Consider the following 9,835-nt stretch of genomic DNA (forward strand, 5'->3'; position numbering starts at 1 on the left):
ACCTAACACAAGAAACTACTCTGAACTAGAGAGCGAGATTGATGAACGACGTTCAACTTGCTGCTCACCGTCTACCTCTCTAGGACACTAGGATTCCTGCGACGAGTAAGCGCCGTCTCCTCCTCCTCCGGATGTGTGAGATCATATCCTTCGGGCGGCATGTCACCAAATGTTGGTATACTAGTGGAAGGCGCGCGCCATTGCGCGCGTTAGTTCACAGTCGAAAATATAAATTGAAACATTCGATGTACAGCCGAGTTAACAGTCAAGTAGACATGTATGTAGTTGGTAACATAACACAGCCAAATATAGATTAAGAACAGCTTTAGATAGAGTAAATGGTTTGTGAGCCTATCTGAGATTTTAACAACTGATAAAACTCAAAGTAAGGAAACTGGAGATACACAACCAATTTTCTGAACCAAACTGTTATTTCGCAATCAAGCCCTGATGCTAACATGCAAGTATTTGATATGGAGAAAAAAATTTGGTTAATCTGCACTTTCATTTGATCCTCCTGGTATCAGTTGGGAAACAATGAATCATACGATCCGATCCTTTGATGGACTCCTTTCGGGAAGTATGCACATGGAACACATTCTCTGTCCTGCCAGATTAGCTTTCTCAGAACCTAGTTAAGGCTATTGGAATCCATGTAACTAATGATCTGCTATTAAAATCGTGTGCACTCAAATCAAGACATCTAAAAAATAACCTTCCGATCAATTGTGTGCATGTATGCTTGCAAGAGAAGGTTGAGCGAAATTGGAATTTGGATAGAAATAAACAGAGGGAGGCAAATTGAGGGGTACCTGTTACTCTTTGATGTTCAGGAATGATGGTTGCCTTGTCCAGGAGGGATCTACATATGATTCATGAACTGCACTATACCCCAGCCAGATCTGAATACCTAGCAATGGGAGAGGCCTGTAGCGACTCCTTCAGTAAAAGCCTGGATTGTCAGTGGCAACACAGAAAGGAAAATAGACGCCAATCTCTTAGAGAATCTACTGGAAAGGGAACTTTCACTCTTCTCACAGTTTTCATGATCAGACACCGCTGGTTCAATGGCACGATTCTTGTCCGCAGATAAAGATGTTGAACTTGGTTGGCTTGGGTACATTTTATCCAACGATATAGGATTCTTTCTTTGCAGCATGCCCTTGGCTTTTGCGTCTATTCAAAAATAACTGCATTCATAATTCCCTTATAATAGTTTGAAGAGAAAGATGCGTACAGATTAAGCCGCCAAAAAAAAGGGGAGAAAGGAAGAAAAAAAACGTCATACCTGGCCATAATTATTACTGGACATAGCTTGGAACAGTATGTGGGCAATTATTACTGGAAGCAACTTGGAACGCTATCTGTTGTCCACGTATTCTGCCAGCTCATCTTCCAGACCTAGAAACAAATGACACATAACAAATGAATCACAGTTTGTATCAGTGGAAAACAGTTACAGATTCTACGACTGTTTTATTCTAATTGATATTCTAATATGTGCTGAATCTTTTTTACCTGTGCTGCCCAGGCACTTGATGAACCTAAAAATATGGACATGATGACATTGGCCTTCATTAACATGATGAACTGATGTGTATGAAAAGAACTATAGAAATAATGTTTGTGGTCCAATAATAAAAAGGGGTAACATGGAGACAATCGTAGATAAGAGTCCCAATTTTTTTAAGCAAATGCAATGGACTAAATAGCTGATCGATTGGAGTTGAACCTCTTTTTTTGTGTGTAGGACCAGTAATTACTGGAATTGCCTGGGCTTGAAATTGTTTCTCATTCTCATAGTGTGAAATGTACTTAGACTCAAATATTTTAGAATCGTAGATGGTACCATATATTCGAACTTCAAAGAACCACTATATATACATATACCTTGTTTGAGCAGAGTAGCTAAAATGTAAAAAAGAGCTTATAGTCTGAGTTAGATGAAGCGTACCCTGGAAAACAAAGGAAGCAATATACACCTCTTTAACACTGGAAAACAAACGGACCTCTGAGGGAAGGTAAGAGGGAGAATGCATTTCCTTGTTTTTTCCTGATGAGCCCAAAGGTGCAACATGAAATCTTAAACCATGCACCGATACACGTCTATAGATGGCAAATTTACCAAACATAAGTTCATGCTATGCACCAACTGGTTTCCCCAAACACAAACAGCATGAACTCTCAATCTGGAGGTAAAATAAAATCTGAGAGAAGGAAGTGGTAATGCAAAATCAAGGGAGAGAAAAAGGAGACAAGATCTAAGAACAAAACCAGGTAACAGGACGCAAACAATTGAACATGAAAGTAGCAAGGAACAGACACTACATGGCATGGGGAGGACCTGAAAGTAGCAGCTGGACACGAAAGTAGCAATGAACACCGAAGATTAGTTGTAGACCATAAAACTGGACATGGAAATTTTACCTGCGTAGCATAAAACTGGGCGTGGGAATTTTACTTTGTTTCGCACTCAAGTCACCAACAACTATGAAAAGGATCTTAGATTGCTTCATGTTGGCGACAATAACATGTAACATCAGTATGGTGATTTGGAACACGACAGCTGTAATGGTGGCAAGCATGATAGTGCTTATAGATTGAAGCACCATGTAGCAGGCATAGCTATATATACAGAATATTACATGGCTAGCAGGTTTGCTAGATGGCAGATTTGAGTGCATATAGAAAAGCATTAGAGTGTTGATATTATACAAGATTAGTACGATGTGCACTGCATGCTCTGTCAGATGCAGTATCCAAAAGCATGACAGAGCGTCGAGTAGAAATATTATACAAGGTTAGGAGGCAGTGGGCTGCAGTCTCTGTTGGGCTTCGTCATGGATGCAAGGATGATCAGAACTTCCGGCTGCGGTCAGATTCCCAGCCGTGTTCATCGTCGTCGGAGATGTCCAGCGAGGAATCTGTGTCGATGTCTGGAGAGTGTTTTTGATATCACTAATAGGTTTGCTAAATTATGATAACTGAGGATGAGGAAGAAACAATTGGAACCAACCAAGCTGAGAGGCTGAGGAAGAAGCAAGAAAGAGATAGGAGTGGTACCTGAAATTTTGGCTGACAAAGAAAGGCTTAAAAGACAAAGTCTAGAGACCCATTTTTTTTTATCCTAACATAGAGAAAACTGAATTAATTGTACATAGATGGTGCAAGCACAACACCTAGGAACTTTGAACTCCTATAGCAAAATATTCTTTATGGGTTCTCGCTAAGTCGGCAATTTTTCCCAAATCCTAACTATCTGTAGACATTGTCAACCAATATCATCGTATACATGAAAACAATGGGAGATGCCCAGACTAATAAACTTGCACAATTCGAACCGAACTGTAGACATAAAGGTTTGTACGCAAAAAAATTATTAATATTGAACACATCAATAGCAGGAATTATATAAAAGCGGCAAAGCTGCATCTATGTCAAACTGATATAAAGTGTCTATAATCGGACCTGCACCTACTTCCCATAAAGTATCTATGAAGATTTTATATAACAGAATTTATTTATCTATACGCTTCGATATGTCTAAATAAATTCTGAAAATAATCATGCTTTCTTAAGCTACAACTCAGAATGTAGATGGCTGAAGGAAGAACTTACAAAGCCGAGAAGGAAGCAGATAGGTCACTTGTTGCTGGATACATTCGGTGTCGATACCTACATTTTGGAGAGGGCACCTGTAAACGCATAATTGCATCAGTATATCAGAATAATAATAATGAGGAGCCTCATCAATTTACCTCTGATTACATAGTTTCTCACAAATCTCTCAATGGTATATGTTAGAATATATAATACATTGGTCTAGCTAACTTCCGAATAATCACATTAGGATATTAAAAAACAACCACCGTGAGGTTTCATTATTTTACCTTTGATTGACTCGGTGTGCACAAATATTTTCAACGGTGTTCATGGGAGCTTGTCAGACCAAGGAAGTGGTTTGCAAAGTACAATGCTTGGGGAAAAGAATTTTTATTGGTTTTCCGGTTACCATCCTGCAGGAAGGCAGATTCCAAGAAGAACACTTGTTCCTTGCGTAGCTGAACTTTTTAACCTGCAACAACTATATATATTACGAAACACAAAGGAACAATTAGGCCATAAAAAACCACAGACGGAAATAGAAGGGTTTCTGGAAAATGGGAAAGAAGAGATGAGTTTGGTTTAAGGGGAAAAACACGTAATGAAAGCTGTAGACTCTGAATCTGAAGTAGCATCATAAAAGAACAGGTAGAAGAACAGAGAACAATGGCTTGAGCTGCATCTTTTTTAGCAGGAAATGAGGTACCAAAGATGAGTCCTATGTAGTGTCCTAGATCATGGTAACAAACAACACAACATTCTAAAATACAGAATATTTGTGTTTCATCCCACAAGACCATAGATGGATAACATAGGTGCAGGAACTCGACTATCAGTTACCATGATCAAATCCAAGAACAGGAGGCTGTAAAAATGTTCTAAAATTAGGGTGGGGAAAGAGGTCACAGAAGAGGGAAACCATTATCGCGCACACTAACACACATAGTTGCGCTGTAGACCATGAAACACACTGAAGCTGATATCAAGTGCAGTGCCACAATGGTAAACTGCAAATTGATCTATATAATACAGAACTCATTCTAGGAACAATAACAATAAGCATGGCTAGGTGCGTAGGTATTTGGATGAGAAAATATTAAGAAGGTAAATTACCTGAAATGGTTAGCAAGCCATGTTCTTTCCTGGTCAGAAAATGCAGGCGTATTCAATATCGAATTATTTAGTTACTGACGATAGAAAGAAAATGAAAAACTGAAAACAATTCACTCTGTATAGTGTGGCACAGAAAGCTTGTAGCACAACAATTATAGGGGACTTACCGTACAATAAATCCAAAGGAGTTGCTATGACGCTATCAAATAAGCACCTAAGAATCTTATCAGCATATATGACACCACTGACTATAAAAATATGCAAAATATGCAGGAAGCACATTTTCAAAAAGAATTTTCTTTTTGCGGTAATCATCGAATCAATCAAATTAATCTTCATGTGCCTCAAATCGAATAACACACTTAGCACGCAGCTGCTCCAAGTAATTGGTTGGCCGCTGCACAGGTGCTCAGCTCTGTTGTGTCCCTTGACCATATCGGCTTAGATTGCTACAACAACTAGCAACTCCGTGGTAAGTAAGGACGGAAAACAGTAACTTATATAGTAGCAAACATAGAAACGGGAGTACCTAAGAGACGGTGCCGAGGCCGGTTAATACCAGGGGAAAGGAACCTTGGATGATTATGTAAATCTTGGAAGGACCAAGCAAGGAAACCAATACATCAAGCACTATGAAACATTATTATGGTTGGAGGTATATACCATAAGTCAGAAGCAAGCATAATGGAGGTGGAGTAAAACAAATGGGTATTGGATTAACGTACTTAGGTTTCTTGGACTAAAAAAAAGATTAAAGAAACCACACAATTTTTTCTGAACTGTTAAAACATAATGTAGTACATAACTCTTGATCAGGTAGGAATCACAGCCATGAATTAGCATGACAAAAAAAATTTGTTGCTTAGTACCGAGGTCTCCTTTAGACAGCTAGAGCCTATCGATCTCGGCACGGCAGCGAGGTGCCACCGCGTCCCTTCTCGCTTCGCTTCGGCCCGGGGCCCGGGCGGGGCGCGTCCCCGGCTCAGGCCTCATCAGGCCGATGATCTATATACACGATACTGATGGAAAATGAACGTCCACGAGATTCGCTAATGGAGCAGTGACTACGACGACGATGCTCATTGGCTCGTTGCTGCAAACCTGGGAAATGAGGTTGAAGTATTAAATCTTGATGATTATCTCACGGAATCTTACTTTTTGAAAGTTTGGACCAGCCTAACTGTCTGTACTCTCCCACTTTTTTACTCGACATTAGACTACCTAATTCCGAATAGAACTAAATTCAACTCATGCTTATCTGTATTCAAAATATCAGTTTTCAATCTAGACTTTGTCCACAACCTATATGGTTACCCCTAAAGTTAACAAAGCTTAATGTGAAAAATTACCCCAACCTAAGACTCTGTTGTAGACTTGATTTTTTAATGCAAAGTTCATGCAAAGATGATCGATCATTTCATTGGCCACATCACATAGCTTGCATGACACGTCACCGTGGAGGAGGCAGAGCTGCAAGGAGCTGTGCCAAACAGGCCCTAAGATCACATCGATCAAACACACCTAGAACATCTCACCATATCTGTTGGATGAATACATTTGTACGGTTAGATTATTGCCCCTTGTACTGTTTTAAGATGTCCTAATGCTACTCAATTGCATCCTACTGGGCAAGCGAGGGAGCAGGGGGCTATCAAACACTGAAAAGGCTGAAAACATGATAATTAGGTTCAAGAAAATAGATGGCCAATGCTTGAAAGGCTCTTTTTTTGTCCAGTTTCTTTACCGCTCGGCCCCATCCCACCACGATCTATGCTCCAAGATATGAGCTCCATCAAAATCGAGAGAGGGAGGGCAAGACAGAGAGGAGATGGGAGTTTACCTCGTCGTCCACGCAGTTGCTGGAGGGACAGCGACCTGGCGTCCGCCGCTGCTGTTGCCGGCGAGCGCCTCCACGCAGGAGCAGGGCACCGCCGTGACCGGCGCTGGGCGGTCGCGACCTATAGCACAGCAGCTAGGGTTTCGTCCACCACAGGAGCACACCGGAGCAGAGGGAGGAGGCAGCGCGGGGGGGGGGGGGGCGGAGCAGCGACGCCGGCGGCCACCAGTAGGGCCCGGTCGTGCCACGCCGTGGCCGGGGACGTGGCAGGCCGGGGGCGGACGAGCGAAGGGGGATCGGGAGAGGGAGGGAGTGGACGAGAGAGGGAGGGAGCGGACGAGAGAGAGCGAGGAAGGGGAAGGAGAAGCAGAAGTTTGGAGAACGGAAATCCGAAGCTGGGTATTATATTTGTTTCGCTGGATTCTGACAAGAAGCCGTATAAGGTAAATAAGAGTGCGAAGAATTCGAAGAAGCTGGAGAGGACGACGGGAAGCTGCTCCGGACGAGAATCAGCTTCAAGAGATCTGGGCCATCGATTCGAAAATCCGACGGACGGAAAAAATTGGAGTGACGTGGACAGAGGTTATGTCGGGAAACCACCGCGGGCTTGTATAGGTAAATGCGCGCGTGTCAACCTGTCAGGGCAATGGCTCCGTTCGTTTCTCTGAAAAAATAAACCAAAACACTATTTCGACTGATTTGTTGTGAGAGAAAAACATTATTCTAGCTGAAAAAATAAGTTAAAAAAGACGGACTATAAGAGAAGCGAACATGGCAAATATATCTAGTTTGCTTGGTTGACAATGAATCACCCGCACATGAGGATGTGTGTACAAAAGGAGAGAAAAATTTCTCTGCTGCTGCACAAACAGAGAAAAATTTCTCTTTGCTACACACGTATCTCTATATAGATCCAACTGTGCATGCACGTGGGGGCATATGCCCTTAGAGAGAAAAAAAACTATGTAGTCCTCTCTACGACAAATCTCAATTGGCCAAACGCCATCAAGTTTCATGCATGCCTTTTGAGGAGGCTGCTGCATAGAATGATCGCTGGCGCTTACAAGCTACAGCACCTGAGTGCTTTAGCAAAAAGAATAAGCTTAGCGTTGAACGAAAACACCAAGCATTCGACACGATATCATCCATCCGCCTTAGTGCAAAAGTAAATTAATTTAAAACACTACAATAAGTATGACGCTACTAGACGATTTCTGTAACGTCCCGCATTTTTACTAGCAAGGTAAAAATACCGGCTTAAGGAATCATTACCCAACAAAGCGATATCTTCTCGAGTAATGACCCTAATCAAAATGTTGCAATAGAATAATAGTTAGGACCTTACACAGCCTGTTACCGTCGATGTTTCACCACCGATAGCCTACCACAGGAAAATCCGGGGCAGTTTGTTCGGGCTTCAGCGTATGCAGAACTCGACGGTTAACGCGAGAGACAATCGATTTATCCTGGTTCGGGTCCTCGACCGTGATCGAGTAATAGCCCTACGTCTAGTCGGCGTTAGCCTTTGCGTTGGATTGATTTGTAAAGTGTTGCGTTATCTAAGTCTCTTCTCCAAAAACTCCGCCCTCCTTTATATAGTCAGGAGGCCAGAGTCCTAGTCGGTTTACAATGAGAGTTTCTAGTAGGATTACAGAATAATACTACTACTAAGATTACATGAAAAGAATCCTAGTTAGACTAGATCTTCTCCCTTCCCTGTGGGGTATCCCGTGGGTCCCGTATCGACAAGCCCCCGAACACTTCATGGTTGAGCTCTGGAAGCCTCATCTTGTTCTTTCAGGTCTTGCCGAGCAGGAACAAGCATCGTCCGAGTGCTTTCCTGAGTGAAACCGTGTAGCGCTTGTTGGGATCTTCGAGTGGTGTGTGCTTTTTTAAAGAAAAAGTACATCCATCTGGGTGTAGCCCCCGAGCCTCTTGCTATTTAAAACAAGGAGCTGAAGGGTCTTGTCTTGAAATTGTTCTGATTCTTCGTCGAAGGGCTCCCGAGCATATACCCGGTTTATTTATTAAAAAAACTTAGATATAGCTCGGTCCGGGTTCTTTTTGTCGTGAGGCCTTGAAGTGGTCTTCTTGGTGACATGCGCTTTTTCAAAGAAAAAAGTGCACTCACTGATTGTAGCCCCCGAGCCTCTTGCTATTTGGAATAAAAAGTTGGAGGGTCTTGAATCTTATGTTGTTTGAAAACTACTGTCTTGAAGAAGTCTTCTGAGTGATGTGTGCTTTTTTTTGAAAAAAGTGCACTCATTGAGTGTAGCCCCCGAGCCTCTTGCTATTTGGAACAAAGAGTTGGAGGGTCTTGAATCCGAGTTGTTCAAAGAACTGAAAACCTCTCCTGTTACAGATCCCGAGCATATATCCAGGTTCTTTTACTCAAAAAGAACTCGGATGCAAGGTCTTGGCATATTCTCTAGTAGTCTGCTGTTGTCAGATGTAGTTGTATAGTGGTCATTGAGTGTAAATGTTGTTTGTTCACGAGTTGTACAGTGTTGGTATATCCTTTCGAATATGCTCGTCCTTGAGTACTGTTCCTTCACGCCTAAGTCCTCTTTCATTAAATTCTGTCTTTTCACTGTGTCTTTTGTTAGGTTTGTTCCGTTGGTGCTCCCGGTCCATGTGCATCGCTTCTTTGGTCTATAAATACCCTCCTGGTGTGCTGTTTTGATTCATCAAGCATTTTGTTGCATGATCTGAAATCTCCGTAGTCAGGAATATGATAGTTTCTGAAGTAGAGCAGCCCCCGAGCGTATCTTGTAGTTGTTGTATATCTTGTCATAGCTAGAGGAAGTCTTGTGATAGAGATTAGAGATAGACTAATCTCGCAGCGGCATTGTACCAGGAGGTACGTGGCGGTAGTTAGAGGAAGTCTTATGATGTGGGATACATTCCTTCATCCAGCAGTTCTAGTTAGGTCCCTCTTGCCTGCCCTACGACTGTTCGGTGTAGATCAACGCCTGATCCGACGTCACATCGTACTTAGGTAGACAGATGCTTGTAGGCCTTCCGTGGTCCATGTTGTCCCGCCGTGCTGCTGACTTCCACCTTGGATGTACTGCGTTCGTCCTTTGAAGAAAACAGTGTAGCCGAGTGCGGTTTGTTCTACCGAGTAGCAATTTGGAACACGTAGTCGTTTCAGAGCCTATTTGTGTCCGGGTTCCTTTTTGCTACCTTGCTCGTCGTAGTACCGAGTTCGTTGGGTCTTGTAAGATGTGTAATCTTGTATTTTTTGAAGCCATTTATAATGGAAAGAATCTTATCTTCTGA

General features: G+C 42.3%; 1 long non-coding RNA gene across 8 annotated transcripts; it reads right to left on the reverse strand.

Annotated features, from left to right (window-relative positions):
* Nucleotides 1-740: 740 nt before the first annotated feature.
* LOC136459328 (uncharacterized) lies at nt 741-6,650 on the reverse strand. Of its 8 annotated transcripts, none has more exons than XR_010760170.1 (8): nt 6,557-6,650; nt 5,586-5,817; nt 4,013-4,075; nt 3,619-3,695; nt 2,798-3,127; nt 1,289-1,544; nt 1,039-1,190; nt 741-939 (listed from the first exon to the last, which is right to left on the reverse strand). It is a non-coding gene; the product is annotated as an uncharacterized lncRNA (long non-coding RNA). The 8 variants fall into 8 exon arrangements; XR_010760175.1 differs by lacking the exon at nt 741-939 and having other exon boundaries at nt 1,006-1,190; nt 2,798-2,936; nt 3,064-3,127; XR_010760174.1 differs by lacking the exon at nt 741-939 and having other exon boundaries at nt 1,006-1,190; nt 1,289-1,401; nt 1,519-1,544.
* Nucleotides 6,651-9,835: the final 3,185 nt, after the last annotated feature.

The sequence above is a fragment of the Miscanthus floridulus genome, chromosome 6, assembly GCF_019320115.1.
Source record: "Miscanthus floridulus cultivar M001 chromosome 6, ASM1932011v1, whole genome shotgun sequence".
Lineage (NCBI taxonomy): Eukaryota > Viridiplantae > Streptophyta > Magnoliopsida > Poales > Poaceae > Miscanthus > Miscanthus floridulus.